This window comes from Saimiri boliviensis, chromosome 7, assembly GCF_048565385.1.
Source record: "Saimiri boliviensis isolate mSaiBol1 chromosome 7, mSaiBol1.pri, whole genome shotgun sequence".
NCBI classification, from domain to species: Eukaryota; Metazoa; Chordata; class Mammalia; order Primates; family Cebidae; genus Saimiri; species Saimiri boliviensis.
Genome location: NC_133455.1, coordinates 62,540,933 through 62,558,559, shown reverse-complemented (window position 1 = coordinate 62,558,559; position 17,627 = coordinate 62,540,933). Strand labels below are relative to the sequence as shown.

Genomic DNA, 17,627 nt, shown 5'->3' with positions numbered 1-17,627 from the left:
AAAAAAGAGTTAAATTCGATGTAGTTACTGATCTGCAGGTATTGTAGTTAATGTGTTTTGAAGGGAAATATTTCAAGAATTTTAAGAGCAGAGAAAGGTGATTGGGGAACATCAGATACTTAGGCGTTGTAATTTTATATTATTCAAGTCAATTCAACAAATATTGAGCATTTGCTATGCATCAAGCTATGTTAAGCAACTATGTAAGGAGCAAATAAAGATACAGCCATAACACATGAGATTCATATTTTGGTAATAATTTCTGAAATCATGAAGAGTTGAATTGTGTTCTTTAGGCATACTTAAAATTGTTTTTTAATTGAGACTTAACATTGGCGATGGGTCAGTTGAGTGCTTCTTGAAATGCGCTATACTAGGCATTTTAGGATATAAAGATTAAATTTTTGTTTTTAGGAATTTGAAATCCAGAAGGGGATATATTTGCATAAACATTTACAGCATAAAGAAACATTTGTAAATACCTACATGGGTGGTTTGAGCTACAGTTTGGAGTAAGTTGTACGGGTTCATTTTTAGCTTATGTAATGGAAATTAGTGGAGATAGCTCAGAAGCTGCTATTTATTGGGCACTTATTGAACACCAGACTCAATGCTATTGGCTTTTTACATTTTCTTAGCTTCACAGCAATATATATCTTAATAATGAGGACACTGAGGCTCAGATATGTTAAGTTACTTGCCTGGGCTGTATGGCTAGCAAGTAACAGCCCCAGTTTGAATCCAAATCAATCTGGTACCAAAGCCTGTGTGTTTCTGCTGCATTTTGTTGCTTCCCAATAAAGTGATAAGCTCAGTTTAATGTTACAAAGAGTAAGACTTTTCTAAGACAAAGATTTATGAATTGGGAGTAGGTTGGTGAAGAAGGCCTTTCAAATAGAATGATGTGAGCAGGAGTGTGGCGGTGGGAAAGTTCATTGTGTACTTGGAGAAAAGTTAGTGGACCAGATTACCTAGAATATACTGTTCATTTTGGGATTTAGAGATGAAGTTTGAATTTTAATTTGGGGCAGGATTGTGGAGCATATTTAAGTGCTGCTTTTAAAAGTTCAACATTTGGGGAAAGAAAGAAGTTTGACATTTGGGAAGTAATAGAAGTTGCTAAGGTCTAATAGAGTAGTGTGCAGAATGATTTAATGTGGAAAGCTGACTTTCGATATAGTATAAGCACTGGGCAAGGGTAGTGGTAATGGAATTAGAGCAAAGGCTCTGCAGGACCTCAATGTAGTAGGTGGATGGGGAGGAGGTGATTGTTGGAGAAGATTTAGAGGAGATGGAAAGTGAAGGTTACACTTTATAAGTCTTGGTGATGTTGATGGTGGTACTCTTACCAGAAATATGGGCAAGGAGATACATAATGAAATCAGTTTGGAATTTGTTAAGTTTTTTATATACTTGCCAAATGCTGGAAATGCCCAAAGGCTTTTGAAAATGTGGATTTGTGATTCAGGAGTGAGGTCAGGACTAGGCATATATTAAACATGGGTTTAGTGAATAATACAGATAGGTGTACTAGTTGAATCTGTGTAAGAAGATTAAAGTGCCAAGGGAGAATGTAGAGGGGAAAGAAAAAGAAACTTCTATTTTAAATGGGATTTTTTTTTAAAAAAACAGAAGGAAATACACTAAATGGATTATTTTATGCAGTGGGTAAAGAATTTGATAGTCTGTGTATTGCCCCTTCATATTGCAGGTTCACATGGAGTAGAATCTGATCATTAAAAATTCAATTGAGAAAAAGAGTTTTCTTGCCCTTGCTAGCAAGAATACTATGCTGTCATTACCCTATTCAGGGAGGACAAACTATTTCAGACTCATTTCATCCAGAGTGTCAGATTTGGTTACTTAAAAGCTATGTTAGGTTGTTTCTTTTGGACATTTGTTCGGCAAGTGATACGTGAGGAGTTGGAAGCAAATCTTTGATACAGTATTTCACTTATTTATGTGTATGACATTGATTTTGGTTTCAACACCAAGAACCTCTGAATATTCAAAGATAATATTTATGTCTCATTAAGGCCATTGATGTTGCTTTTTATAGAAAATGGTATTTAATTACATATTTTTCTTCCAACTCTATACAATAAGTACTTTTGATTAACATGAGTAGTTTGCGTTATAATGTTTGGATTATATTAGAGGGATAGAATAAGGTACTCTTATCCATTATATAATAACACATGAAAGTTACATATTTTATTTTGGAAACTTTAAGAACTGTAAATTTACAGAATTTTATGTGGTTTTCTGTTTAGGTATTTAAATAGGGGAACTTGAGTATTAATGTGTAAAAGATTCTAATAGTTTGCAGGATGAGGCTTAGAGTTGTAACTTTTTGAGAGCAAGTTTATTATTTTTAGACTGAGTTACCATGGAAGTGTTTATTTCCTTCTTGAGAATACATTCCTTTTGTTTTTCAGGAATATGTTTTCCACTGTATCACAGGCACTTGGGAATGTCGAAAGAGTCCTGCGTCAGTGTTGTTGGAGGCAGGGGGTTTTGTGTGTGCTTTGTCTGGGCTGTTTGGCTTAGTTTCAGTACGCCTGGTATTAATGAGGCAAAGGTCAGGAGTTCCATTTAGCTTTGGTCTAAATGATGGCCAGGGAGTACACCCCTCACTCCCTCCAGCTGTCTTGGAAATTCTTTGGTTGTCATTGGTCACAAAGGTGACTAGATGGGGGTGGATTGTTACACCATTGGAAGAATATTCTAATATAGAGGAATCTTAGGGTAATGGCTAGGACCTCTGACTCTAGAATTAGATGGACCCATGTCAAAATCCTTGGTATTTGAACTTGGTAGAGTCCCTAAACTTCTCCAAGCATACATTTCCTCATTATTGTGAATAGGTTAATTTTGGTTTGGTTATTACCTAACATTGCTTTCCTTTTCTAAGTGGGAGCTAGTCACTTAAACTTGTGGCTCCCAAAATGCTGGACTGTGAAGTAGTGTCAGTTCATGACAGAGTTTTCCTTTGAGTGAAAGGAGAATGTAGTTAGCTTTCTATAAAGGTAAATCTATTGACATTTTTTTCTAAAATTATCTTTTACCATTTTTTATGGGAACATATTAGTTCTTTTATGAAATAGTGGTGATGGTTAATTGGTAGTTTTTGTTTTTGTTTTTTAAATGTCCTTGGCAGAATGAAAGTGGCAACCCTGTGCTGGTCACCCTCTCTTTCTCCATGTGCCTTTTTAAAGATTATGGTTCTGTGAAATCCAAAACTGTTGGCTTACACAAAATCTGAGAGATTGGAGAAGACTATTCATCCACATATTTATGCATATTAAAGAAGCTTTGGGGTACATTGTGCCCTTGCGTTACCCTACAGATGCTGTATTGTGATTCTCACCACCATTGAATTTAATTTTGTCAAGATTCACAGTCAATACTTAAAACACATTTCAAGGAGCAGTTCAGACTGTTTTCAGTTGAGTTCACTTGAGTGGCTCCAAATTACTTGTTTAAGACTGTTTCTCAACCAGAGCCCCAGGAAAAAACTGGTGAACTGTGGGCGCTGCCTGAGGATGCTGCTTTAAATTATTACTCTGTTGATTAGCCAACAAGATAAATAACTCACCTTTGACATAGTGAAGCAGCAGAAATTGGCTTTCCATTTCACTTCTTCTGCAGGAAAGATAGAGCAAGAAAAGCCTTTTTGTTAATATAGCAAGTAAACCTTCTACAAATATCAGTATTCAAAATGCTTTCTAGAGAAGGAATAGTGCAGCACTATGCGTAATGGGTTATGTAAGTGGAGCCACAGAAGCCCTCCTGGGGACACAAGCCAATTATTAACATAAGTGCTTATTGAAATTGTATCAGTTGTGTAGATGAGAAGCTTATTGACTCCCTGTTTCACTTGGGTGGGCAGGCGGGTGGGGCATGGGAGTGGGGAACCTAAGGGGCAAACCTAGCCTAGGCAACTGTTAAATTAATTAAGGGTTAACATTTGTTTCCTTTGAGTGTTTTTGGTTGGGTAATTTTAAAAGTTGGGAATGCCTTAGAAATACTTAAATTCCATTAGAATGCCTAAAGAAAAATGTTCAGGTTAAGTGGAAATAGCTTGGCCCCACTGTTGTTTAATTTAAAGAAAACTGTGGGTTTGCTGCTTTAGATATTAAAGATGATATGGCTTTATAGAGTTATGTTGTATATCATTGTTAGTAAATAAAAAAATAATGTTTAATTCATTTAGCAGTGCTTAAATTTTTCTCCTAAAGTACTCCCAATGGCAGAAATGCGGATGAATAGTACCCTCAGAAGGCTAAGAATGAAGCCCAAAGTGTGACTGCTATAAATTGAAGTTTTTTATGCCTACAGGGTTTTATGTTTTTAAATTTATATAAATGTTGCATTTTGCTATTTTACATGCATATAGGTAGTATATTAGAATACTCTCAACTAAAATTGATGCTCCTAAGCGAGAGTGGAGTTGAGTTCAACTCCTGCGGCTTTTTATATCCCTAAGTCATGGCTTGTATCACTGTTTAGTAGTACTGTGCTTAACTATTTAGTAGTACCCCATTTATTTATTTATATTTAAACCCTGTGTCTGATGGTTTTTGTTGGAACATAGGAAATATTGAACAATTTCTGATACTTTCCATGTATTTTTAATAAATAGCAAGCTGTTTTAAATACTAAGGAGCTGTCGTTTCATAGAAATAAAATGATTTTTAAGGGAGATTTAATCTGTTAAATATTTTTTCTATTTAATATTTTTAAATGATCAATGTATTTCTAGCATTATGGTAAAATACGGTAGTACCATCTAATAGAACTTTCTGAAATGATGAAAATGTTTTGTAGCTGTGCTACAAAATGGATCTAGTGTTATAGGAGAACTGAATTTTTAATTGAGTTTACTTTTAAATAATTTAAATGTGAATAGCCACATGCAGCTAGTGGCTACTGTATTAGACAGTGCAACTCCTTAAGATTAGGAAAATGAGAGAGAAGAGAGATGAGATGTCTTCATGTCACCTCTCACCTCACCTTTAGGCAAATTAGGCACTCAGTAAGTATCTATTGAATGAAATAATTTATCATTTTATTGTTTTTAATTTTGAAGACCAGTGTTTGTGAAGTATTCTAGATTTTTGGGGAGGATCCATAGATTTTTAATTTTTTTCTTCTGTATTGATTTTCAGAATTTACCTTTATTCATGCAAAGGCATACATCGTTTGTGTGTGTGTGTGTGTGTGTGTGTGTGTGTGTGTGTGTGTGTAAAAAATTATATAATGAACCACCATGTACCACCAGCCACTTTAAAAAACAGAACACTGCCAGCACCTTTGATGCTTCTTCATGTTTCTCACTACTTGTGTTTTCTGACATACTCCTTAAGTAACTGCCATCTGAATTTTATGTTAGTCATTACCTTGCTTTTCTTTTTCATTTTATATGAATGCCTTTTTTTTCTTTTCTTTTTTTTTTTTACACTTCCATTTCCCTCTGTCTTGAAATTTGGAAGTTAAACTCTATGTAGTTTTCCTTTATTTTAGTTCTCCCTGACCTCCAACAAATGAGATACTTTGGTTTTAAATACTGTTACTTTGATTTGCCTGTACATTGAATTTACAAATGTCTTTGCTTATCATTCTCATTTGCATCTGAGACCTCTGATCTGGAATCATTTTTCTTTGTGTGAAGTATATCTTTTAGAATTTTCCCTAGGAAGGGTGTGTTGGAAAATGCCTTTATCTTAGTCTAATTCCTGAAAATGGTTTTCCTCAATATATATTCTAGATTAGCAGTTATTTTTCTCTTTGTTCATTATAGATGTTATTTCATTCCATTCTGGCTTTTATTGTTGTTGAGAAATCCACAGTGTAATTGACAGTCCTTTATAGTTAATTTTTTGTTTCTTTATGGCTAGTTTTAGAAACTTTTCTTTGTCCTTGGTGATCTACATTTGCATTTTTATATATTTGGAAGTTGATTTCTTTTTATCTATCATGCCTGGTATTAACTAGGCTTTGGAATCTGAAGATTAATGTCTTTCAACAATTTTGGAGAAATTTTGGCCATTTCCTCAAATTTCGTCGTCCATATTTTCTGTCTAGAATTTGTAGTTGAAGTATGTTAGATCTTTTTACACTACCTCTGTGTCTCTTAACCTGTCTTTTATATTGTCCATTTCTTTATCTTTGTGTATTGTATTCTGGATAGTCAGTGTCTTGTCTTGAAGTTAGCTACTTCTCTCTTCAGCTGTGTTCAACCAGTTTATTGAATTAAAAAACTTTTTAACTATTACACCTTTTTTTTTATTATTATGGTAAAATACACAGAATTTGGTATTTTACCAAATTTGGTATTATCTATGGTAAAAAACATAGAATTTACCATTTAACTTTTTTTTTTTTTTTTTTTTTGAGACAGAATTTCACTCTTGTTGCTCAGGCTGAAGTGCAATAGCGTGATCTTGGCTCACCGCAACCTCCGCCTCCTGGGTTCAAATGATTCTTCTGCCTCAGCCTCCCAAGTAGCTGGGATTATAGGCATGCCCCACCACATCCATCTAATTTTTTGTATTTTTAGTAGAGACAAGGTTTCTCTATGTTTGTCAAGCTGGTCTCAAACTCCCAACCTAAGGTGATCCGCCTGCCTTGGCCTCCCAGAGTGCTGGGATTACAGGCATGAGCCATTGCACCCAGCCCGTTGAACCATTTTTAAGTGTGCAGATTGGTGGCATTAAGTGCCTTCACATCATTTTGCATCTGTCACCACTACTGATTTCCAGATCTTTTTTGTCATCACAAGCCAAAATTTGTACCCATTAGACAGTAATTCCTTATTTCCTCTTTTGTCTCACTACTGGCAACCACTATTTGAGTTTCTGTTTCTACAAATTTGACTATTCTAGGTACTTTTTATAAGTGGAATCAGAAGACTCTAGCTAAGATTTGTCAGATCAAAAAGTTGATAGATTTGCACATAGCAAAGAAAATTCGAAAGCATTAGGTGACAAAGATTAGTGAAGCAGATTTCTTGATACCAGATCATTTCTTTTTATTAAACAATCCTTTAAGATTTGAGTGATTAGAGGAGGTGAGTTAAGGTTTTCCTAAGGTAAACTTTTACATTGCTATTACAGGTAATATTGGTTAATATAATCCTTTGATCTGGTATATTGTTAAAAGCTGGGTCCTTTTTCCCTCTTACTCTCTACCTCCCATTCCCAGTTAAAGCTGGAGAGACTTGGGCATTGAACTTTGGTTAGAATATGAATTCATCCCTTGACTGACTGAGTAGGTAGTTGTTGGGAGCCTGCTATATCAAGAACCATGCTAGGCATTGTGTTAAAATGTTTAATTAAGACAGATGTGATTGCTGTCATGGAGCACAGTCCAGTGGTGATAAACTTTTATATACTTTGTAGTAGTCATTTATATATTTAAAGTGAATATATGTAAGAAAATATCATTTATATCTGTTGAAACTGTTTTCTGGTAAGGAAGAAAGTTCCAAGGGCTCTTGCCTAATAAATTATATTAAGTATAGGTTTTGAGGTTCAAAACTATTCAGTTAAGCATGTTCTGAAAATTGACTGACATTTTCGTTTAAATTGAGGCCTTTAATTAAAACCTGACTTAAGTAAATTACATTCAGTCTAAAGACCGCCATTTGACTTCTGTGGGGTTTGTGAATAGTTAGTAGCTCAGTGCCTTGAAAGCTTCATGTTACAGGGCTCATTTTACATCTCCACATCTCCTACTCTCTCAAAGAAAAGTTTAATATTACATATGCTAGCACATGTATTTTTTTTAACATTTTATTTTGAAGTAGATTCAAAAGAATTTGGAAAGTAATAGTCCTGCATATCTTCACTTGGTTTTCCCAATGAAAACATCTTATATAGATGTCATTTATGAACACAAAAATATTGACATCAATACATTACTGTTAACGAGACTACTTATGTTTACAGATTTCACCAATTTTCAAACCTGGACTTCTTTGTGTGTGCATGTGTATATCTAGTTCTGTGTAATTTTATCCCTTGTGTAGTTTTGTGGAAACAGTACCACAGTCAAGATACAGAATTGTTCCATCACCATGAAAGAACTCCTTGGTGCTACATCTTTATAGTTACAATACCCCACATCCCCCAACCACTAGTTTTGTCATTTTGAGAATGTTGCATGAAGTCATGTATTATGTAATCTTTGGAGACTCATGTTTTAAAAATGTAGTTTGTTTTAATTCAAAAAGTGAAATCTCAAGAAAGTTTACAAAAATAGAAAAAAAATTCTTAATTCTATCACTCTAATACACTCATTATCATTTTGGAATTTTTTAATACCCTTTTTCGTATACATTTTATATTTATAGTATATGCTCAATTTTATTTGCTGCTTTTAAAAAACTTTATATTATTTTCTGTGTCACCATGCATCATATTTAGTTTTTGCTGTCGTAGAAATGTTGCAAAATATAAATAAAAATGAAATTAAGCTTAAGAGAAATGTCGCAGAAAACACCTTTGAGTATATGCATTTCTTCATACTTCTGGTTATTTCCTTAAGGTAGATTCCCAGGTGTGATTTTTGAGTGAAAGGATATGAGAGTTTTTAAGTTTTGAAACGTGGTTACATTGCTTTTCAAAATAATAGTATTGCTAGTACTGTTCAACTGTATTCTTGTTAGATTGGGTATTAGTGCTGCTTTCCCCTTCCCACAACTCAGTAGGTGACAAAGGTAATTCACTGTTGTAGTTTTAGAGTGCATGTCTTGATATAACATTTTTTCATGAAGAGTAAATTTGATTGTAGTGTCAGAATGACATGAACTTTAAAAAATGTGATATTGCTTTTAATTAATTGGAGAAGCTTTTTAGTATCTGTGCCATTGTTCAACAGTTCTGAGCTAGAAGTTGAATTGCCACACCCTTCTCTTTAGCTTACAGGTTTACCTACAAAATGATTGCTAGTTTCTACATTGCTTCTCTTTGGTCTTTATCATTATCTCCTAGTTACTCTGTTCAGTTGGATTCTCTACCTTTCCTCCTGTCGGCTCCCTGTTCAGAGAGGTGCTGCTCCCTCCACTGGTCCCATGCCAGCACCTCATTTATTTTTTGTATGTTGTCAGTTTCAAGTGTCTAGTCATGCTAATACGTAATACATTACTGTAATCTTTATAGTTAAGTATACCCCTGGGAGACTACAGTCTCCTGGAGCTCTCAGGAGTATCGGCCTTGACTTTTTTGGTGGCTGCTAAGGAGTTTATATGGCTAATAATATCTGAAGTCTGTATGAGTAACATATAAGAATATAAAAATAACAAGAAAATTGTACATCTTTTACTTTTCTGTATGTTTTGGGAGACAACAGTACTCTATTCTGATAACAACATAAGACAACAAAACCTGCCAAGCATGGTGACATGCACCTGTGGTCCCAGCTACTTATGTGGGAGGATCACTTGAACCCAGGAGTTCAAGACTAGCCTGGGTGACACAGTAAGACCTCATCTCAAAGGAGGAAAAAAAAAAAACAAAAACCTCTTAAAGAAAACAGAAAGTTTTTATTTTATTTTTTGTGATGGAGTCTAGCTTTTGTCACCCAGGCTGGAGTGTGCAGTGGTGCAATCTGGGCTCACTGCACTGAGTTTAGGCGATTCTCCTGCCTCAGCCTCCTGAGTAGCTGGAATTACAGGTGCCCACCATCATGCCCGGCTGATTTTTATATTTTTAGTGGAGACAGGTTTTCACCATATTGGACAGGCTGGTCTGGAACTCCTGACCTCAGGTGATCTACTCCCTTCAACCTTCCAAAGTACTGGGATTACAGGCATGAGCCACCAAACCAGCCCTAAACAGTAGGTTTTAATTAAATACTTACTAAGATTCAGATTCTGTACTTAAGTACTTTTTTTTGTCTTCACAATAATTCTATAAATTTTGAGGTAGCTACATATAGAGATCCTCTGTGATATATTGAGTAGATAATTGAAAATGTTGGTTATAAGGAATCATAAAAAATAATGTATTTTTTATTTTAACTAGAATATACATTTCTTTGCCACTTTTTCCCTATAGGGTCAAGGTTTTTGTTTGTGGATGGGTTCTTTGATTAGAGTTCTGGATTGCCTTTTTTGGCATAATCCACAGCCATGCAGCATTATCCATTAAGTATCCTAATAATTCCTTTTTTTTTTTTTTTTTTTGAGACGGAGTTTCATTCTTTTTACCCGGGCTGGAATGCAATGGCGTGATCTCGGCTCACTGCAACCTCCACTTCCTGCGTTCAGGCAATTCTCCTGCCTCAGCCTCCCGAGTAGCTGGGATTACAGGCACGTGCCACCATGCCCAGCTAATACTTTGTATTTTTAGTAGAGACAGGGTTTCACCATGTTGACCAGGATGGTCTTGATCTCTTGACCTTGTGATCCACCCGCCTCGGCCTCCCAAAGTGCTGGGATTACAGGCTTGAGCCACCGCGCCTGGCACAATAATTCTCTTTTTTTAAGGAGAAGAGAGAATATAAGGCACTTCCAGTGTAATCCAGGTGTACCTCATATTTTTGTGTTTTGCAGATAATTGCATTTTTACAGATTGAAGGTTTGTGGCAACCCTGTTCAGAATTCTGTATCAGTACCATTTTTGCAGCCAGCATGTACTTACTTCATGTCTCTGGGTCACATTTTGGTAATTCTCACAGTATTTCAAACTTTTTATAATTATTTTATCTATTATGGTGATCTCTGATGTTACTATTGCAATTAATTTGGGGCACCTCAGACCATGCCCATATAGGATGGCGAACTTGATCAAGAAATGTTGTGTGTGTTCTGACTGCTCAACCAACTGGTTGTTTCCCCATCTCTTTCCCTCTCCTCAGGGCTCCCTATTTCCTGAGACCCCCAAATATTGAAATTAGGCCAGTTAGTCCTATGATGGCCTCTAAGTGTCAAGTGAAAGCAAGAGTCACACATCTGTCGCTTTAAATTGAAAGCTAGGAATGATTAAGATTAGTGAGGAAGGCATGTTGAAAGAGAAAGCCTCTTGTGCCAGGTAGGTTATAAATGCAAAGCAAAAGTTCTTGAAGGAAATGAAAAGTGCCACTCCAGTGAACAACAGACAGTGAGAAAGTGAAAGTCTTACTGCTGGTATGGAGAAAGTTTTAGTGGCCTGAAGCTCAAACCAGCCATAACATTCCCTTAAGCCAAAACCTAATCCAGAGCAAGGCCCTGGTTCTGTTCAATTGTATGAGGGCTGAAAGAGGTGAGGAAGCCTCAGGAAAAAAAGTCCGAAGCTAGTAGAGGTCGGTTTATGAGGTTTAAGGAAAGAGGGCATCTATGTAACATAAAAGTGCAAGGTGAAGCAGCAGTTGCTGATGTAGAAGCTGCAGCAAGTTATCGAGAACTTATTTATTAATTTATTTATCTTTAGAATTATGTTTTATTGTTATATAGATGAGAGCTTTCTGTGTGCCCAGGCTGGTCCCAAACTCCTGACCTTGCCTCCTTATGCACCAGAACCATAGGCCTGAGCCACCACGCCTCCCCAGAAGAACTAATTTAATTGATGAAGCTGGCTACCCTGAACAACAAAATTTTAAGGGAGATGAAACAGCTTTCTATTGCAAGATTCTGTCTAGGACTTTCATGGCTAGAGAAAAATCTATGTTTGGCTTGAAAGCTTCAAAGGACAGGCTGACTCTCTACTTAGGGGCTAATGCAGCTGGTGACTTGAAGTTAACATTTACTGTTCCAGAAATCCTGGGGCCCCTTAACATTGATGATAAATCTACTCTGCTCTATAAATGGAACAACAAAGCCTAGCTAACAGCACATCTCTTTATAATATGGTTTATTAAATATTTTAAGCCCACTGTTGAGACCTACTGCCCAGAAAAGATATCTTTCAAAATGTTAACTACTCATTGACAGTGTACCTGGTCACTCAAGAGCTATGATAGAGATATACAAGATTAATATTATTTTCATGCCTGCTAACACATCTTTTCTACAGCCTATAGATTGAAGAGTAATTTTGGCTTTCAAGTCTTATTGTTTAAGAAATACTAGTTTTTAACGCTATAGCTGCCATAGGTGGTGATTCTTCTGATGGATCTGGGCAAAGTAAATCAGAAACCTTCTGGAAAGTATTCACCATACCAGATGTCATTAAGAACATTTGTGATTCATGGGAGGAGGTAAAAATATCAGTATTAACAGGAGTTTGGAAGAAGTTGATTCCAACTCTCATAGATCTCTTTGAGAAATTGAAGACTTCAGTGGAGGAAGTAACAGCATTTATGGTGGAAATAGCAAGAGGACTAGAATTAGAACTAGAGCCAGACGATGTAACTGAATTGCTGCCATCTCATGGTCAAACTTGAAGAGATAAGGAGTTGCTTCTTAGGAATGAGCAAAGAATAGTTACTTGAGATGGACGCTACTCCTGATGAAGATTCTGTGGACATGTTGAAGTGATAAAAGATTTAGAATATTACATAAATTGAGTTGATAAAGCAGTGGCAGGGTTTGAGAGGATTGACAACTCCAATTTTGAAAGATGTTGTACTATGGGTAAAATGCAGTAAAATAGCCCCACATGCTACAGAGAAATCTTTTGTGAAAGGAAGAGTCATTTGATGCAGCAAGTGATTGTTGCCTTAAGAAATTGCTGCAGCCACCCCAGCCTTTAGCAACCAACACTCTGATCAGTCAGCAGCTGTAACCTTGAGACAAAACTCTACACTAGCAAAAAGATGACCACTTGCTGAAGACTCAGATGATCATTAGCATTTTTTGTTGTAATAAAGTGTTTTTAAATTAAGATATGTGCATTTTTTAAGACATGATGCTGTTGCACACTTAATAGACTACAGTACAGTGTAAGCATAACTTTTGTATGTCCTGGGAAACCAAAAACTGTGTGACTTGCTTTAATGCAAAATTTGCTTTATTGCTGTGGTCTGGAATAGAACCCGCAATATCTTTGAGGTATGCTGGTATATAAAATCTTTCTACTGTTTCATGCTTTTCCTCCTATTTAAAGCTGTTTTGACATATACCTAATTCCATAATAACTTTAAAAAGCACTAACCTTTGAATCTTTTTGAACTTTTCAACATAATTTTTACAGAAACAACTTTTTCCTCATAATTCATCAATTCATATGATCTTAAATTACATAATTACAGTAACAAGTACAGTTGGCATAAACTGGTTTGGGAATGGACAGCTGGCTCTTAGTAAACATTAAGTGCCTAAAAAGGGTAGGGACGTGTTAAGAAAGTGGTCTACTTAGAAGACTACTAGGTGTATGTTATGAGCCTGTGTTGGGCATTAGAGAGTGATTAATGGAGGGATTGGAGAGCTTTGTATTTGTAAGATGGATATAGTAGAGGTCTGTTAAAAGAGTTTCTACTGAATTATTATTCCTCTTTCCATTTTATAGATGTGAAAACTGAGGCTTCAGAGACTTAAGTAACCTTCCCAAGGTCAGGCAGGTGATAATAATGGAGCCCCAGGATTTTTACCTAGATCTGTATAGGTTCAAATATAGCATGTACTCTTGCCTTCTGTGTAGGTGTTTGATGCCTTTTAGGTCATCCGATTTACCCAGTCAATAAGTAATCTTGAGTGGTCTTCAGGTAGTGTTTGAGGCAGTGTTCTGTATGTTGTCCCACGTCTTAGGTACTGGCTTCGTTTTGCTCCTTGGTTCTTTTCTTGCACTGACTCTGTGTAAGAAACATGAGGGTACATTCCAAGATAAAAATTAAGCTTATAAGGCTGGGTGAGGTGGCTTCTGTCTGTAATCCCAGCCCTTTTGGAAGCTGAGATGGGAGGATTGCTTGCGCCCAGGGGGTTTGAGACCAGCCTGGGCAACATGGTGAAACCCCATCTCTACAAAAATACAAAAAATTAGCTGGATATGGTGGTGTATGCTTGTAGTCCCAGCTACTCAGGAGACTGAGGTGTGAGGATTGCTTGAGCCCTGGAGGTCAAGGCTGCGCCACTGCACGCCAGCCTGAGTAACCCTGTCTGGGAAAAAAAAAAAAAGCTTATAATCATTTGTTTTATATTGGTTATGTCTTTGTGAGATAATTATGGCTAAGACCTTGCATTGTTATTAACTACTGAGGTCATTGCAAAATGAAAGAATGTAAAGGGGAAAAATGGAGTGGAGAGCACAGGCATAAACTTTACTCTTCATCCCTTTAGATTTCCTTAAGATTGGAATCTGATCATTCATCTTTATGTCACTACTATTTCATGAGGCATCAGTTGAGCCATTAGGGTTTAAAGAAAAGGAATATATATATATATATATATATATATATATATATGCACACATATACAGACATGCATATACACACATATATATTTGTAATTCATGGGTATCTTTCTATCCTCATCCAGCACACATAAATCTTTTTCCCGATTAAACTTAAATGTTTTGTCAGTACTTAGAGCCTGGTGTATGTTTTTAGTTGGCATTTTGCTTTCCTAGAACATTTGGGGGGGAAAAAAACCCCAGATTACTCTATTTTCATTTTCAGATGCTGACATCTAAAAAAGTTTCTACAAAATAAAATACATTTATTATTTATTGGATTTTCTATTTTTAATAATGAAGGCTGTAACCCCAACCAGAGCTTCTAATCATCATGTGATAACTGGCATTACCACGTTAAGTTCTTTTTCCTACGGCATGTGAGACTTTTATATTGCTCTCAAGTAAACCACATTGAATTTTAATTCCAGTCCAAAAAAAAAAAATTTGGTTATTTTGGTTGTGTATGAAACTGTATTTCAGACAGTATATAAGGCTGTTACACTATTTTAAAATCTCCAAAATAGCTTAAGGAACTCCCAGTTCTACCTTAGGTGGTCCTGGTCCTGGACTCATTGTCTTTAAATATGAGTTTAGGTGGGGTTTTTTGTTATTGTTGTTTATAGTTGTGAATCCTTGACCTTGATCTGATTATAATTATGATTAGCAGTACTCAGTAGTCGAATGTATGAAGTACCTAAGTCACTCTTGAGCTTTAGTAGTTTACCAATAAATATAAAATTATAGTCAGAAATGAAAATTATCAGTTGACATTCTTATCTTTTTTCTTTGTAATTGTCCAGATATGTAAACAGCACATACTAATTCTGAGGGTTTTTTTTTTTACATCCTGTTTTCTTAACTATACCTTTCATGAAGTTTTGGGGATTATTTTTTTTTTTTTGGCTTTTTGTGGGTGAGGGGGGGTCAATAGCCTGAGTATTTGAATCTGGCAAAGGAATATACTGATTATTTGATATGCCAGCTAACGTCTTTTGTTTGCAGAGGTATATTCTAGACGTCAAAAGACTGTAATTGATTGTGACAACAAAACTTTGGGCTATAAAGTTTGATTTTTAAAAAAATAGGTCATCAAGTCTAAAACATACTGTTGTAGCAGTATGTTCAGATGGCCAAGTCATAATGTTATTAACAAGAGATCCAATAAAAGGATTTTAACAAAAAACAAATATACTACTCTACATAATGTTACCATTATGTATTTTTCCCATTTCAAGAATTTGTTTTCTGGTTTTATAATCAGACAGATTGTTTGAATCTGAGAAAGAAGAGAGGACCTGAGTAGTAGTAGCCACTATTAAATTAATAATTCTTTAGTAGCAAAAACAAAAATCATATTAAATAGCAACATTTAAATAGCAACATTTAAACATTAGCTTAAAAAGGAGATAAATTGTTTCTTTAAATTTCTTGAGTTTTAATGACTAATTGAGGGTTATAGTGTTCAGCTTATTTGGAATTTAAAAGCTAAAAAGAAAACTTCCATTAGAAAAATACCTTAAAAGTGTGTGGCTTTTTTTTTTTTTTTTTTTTTCTCATTTGAAACTTTTGCCCAAGTTTTTCTCCTCCTCCTCCCCCTCCTCTTGTTTTTAGCTGCCTTTTGGATTCAAATGATTTTGGCACTTCTTAGGTTCTTTATAAAATATTTCTGGTGCATGTAGCCATTTGAGATGTAGACCCTAACCAGAAATTTCAGCCAGATGGTTTTTTCCTTTTGGTAAAGCACAGTTTGTAGAGTGCTAACAAAATTATATTGTGTTCAGTGTTATTTCTGTTAAAAAAAAATTGCTTTGAGTAAGATACATTCTTCATTTATTTCTTGACTTATATTTTGTTTTGGTTGATGCAAAGTTGCCATGGTTATAGTTTTCACTAAAGGCGAAATAAGTCCTCTACTCTTGTTTATTGGTAACTTCTAGTAGCCTAGATTTTCAGTCCTAATTAAAAGTGCCTAGAGATAAAATAGTAGAACTATTTATGGATTAGAAGATCTGAGAGAATGTCCTAAATTCTTTTGCTGTTTTAAAAATTATTCATTTTAACAAAAGTGTAGTATGTGTACGTGATCTAAAATTTAAAGATACAAAAGGGCTTATTGTGAAAAGCAAGTCTTTTTTCCTTTCTACTAGGTCCCATATCCTGAGGCAGTTGCTGTTTATAGCAAGTTTTCTTCCTACATTTACAACCATACTCTTTTTGTTTTTTTCTTTTGAGACAGGGTCTCTCCTGCTCTGTCACCCCAGCTGGAGTGCAGTGGCGCAGTCTCTGCTCATTGCAGCCTTGACCTCCTGGACTCAAGTGATCCTCCCACCTCAGCCCTTGAAGTAGCTGGGACCACAGGCACAAGCCACCTCCATGGATACTTTTTTTGTATTTTTATAAAGATGACGTTTTGCCATGTTGCCCAGGCTGCTCTCAAACACCTGAGTTCAAGCAGTCTGCCTACCTTGGCCTTTCAAAGTGCTGGGATTAACAGACATGAGCCACTGTGCCCGGCCTATACATAGTGATGCTTTTTAATGGCGGTATAGTATCAGTTGAATGGAATGTACTATAAATTCCCTTTTTGGTGGACATTAAGCTTGTTTCCTACTTTAGTGTGTTTCTTTTCTTTTCTTTTCTTTCTTTCTTTCTTTCTTTTTTTTTTTTTGAGACAGAGTCTTACTCGGTCACCCAGGCTGAAGTGCAGTGTCAGCACAATCATAGCTCACCACGGTCTTGAACTCTTGAGCTCAAGTGATCATTGTGACAGCCTCCTCAAGTAGGTGGGACTACAGGTGTACAGGTGCATACCTCCATGCCCAACTAAGTTTTTAAAATTTTGTTATAGAGACAGGAACTCACTATGTTGCCCACACTGGTCTCAAACTCCTGGCCTCGAGCAGTCCTCCTAAGTGCTAGAATTACAGACGTGAGCCACAGTGCTGGGCCTATGTTTGGCTTTTAAAATAATGATTTAATGATTATTGTATGCATATTTTGCCCATGCAAATATTTATCAGTAATTTAAAATTAGAAGCACAATTTCTGTGCCAGTGGATATACATTAGCATTTTTGGTAAATATTTCCAAATTGTTCTTCATGTATTTTATTTCTAAAGATAAAATGTTAGTTTTATAAGGTACTGTGCAAAAAAATATGATTACTAGTGTGGTTATATGCTGTTTATAATTTGATTTATTTTTTCTTTTTATTATGTGATTGCAAGCACTGATCACTCTTCTACAAACAACTGGCTTTCACTGGTTTATTTAATCAAAAATATATCATTTTCATTACTAGCAGTCGCTTTTAAT

General features: G+C 35.6%; 1 protein-coding gene across 8 annotated transcripts in view; it reads left to right on the top strand.

Annotated features, from left to right (window-relative positions):
• The window catches only part of FRS2 (fibroblast growth factor receptor substrate 2), a 108,715-nt gene that overhangs the window by 2,123 nt on the left and 88,965 nt on the right, over window positions 1-17,627 (top strand). Inside the window, exon 2 of one of the 8 annotated variants that reach the window (XM_074402571.1) lies at window positions 16,549-16,855. The exons of 6 other annotated variants lie outside the window; for them this stretch is intronic. The gene's annotated coding sequence lies outside the window, so the exon portion shown is untranslated. Of the gene's footprint in view, window positions 1-6,374; window positions 16,856-17,627 lie in introns of those variants that run through there. One more of the 8 variants, XM_074402572.1, reaches the window with a different exon arrangement.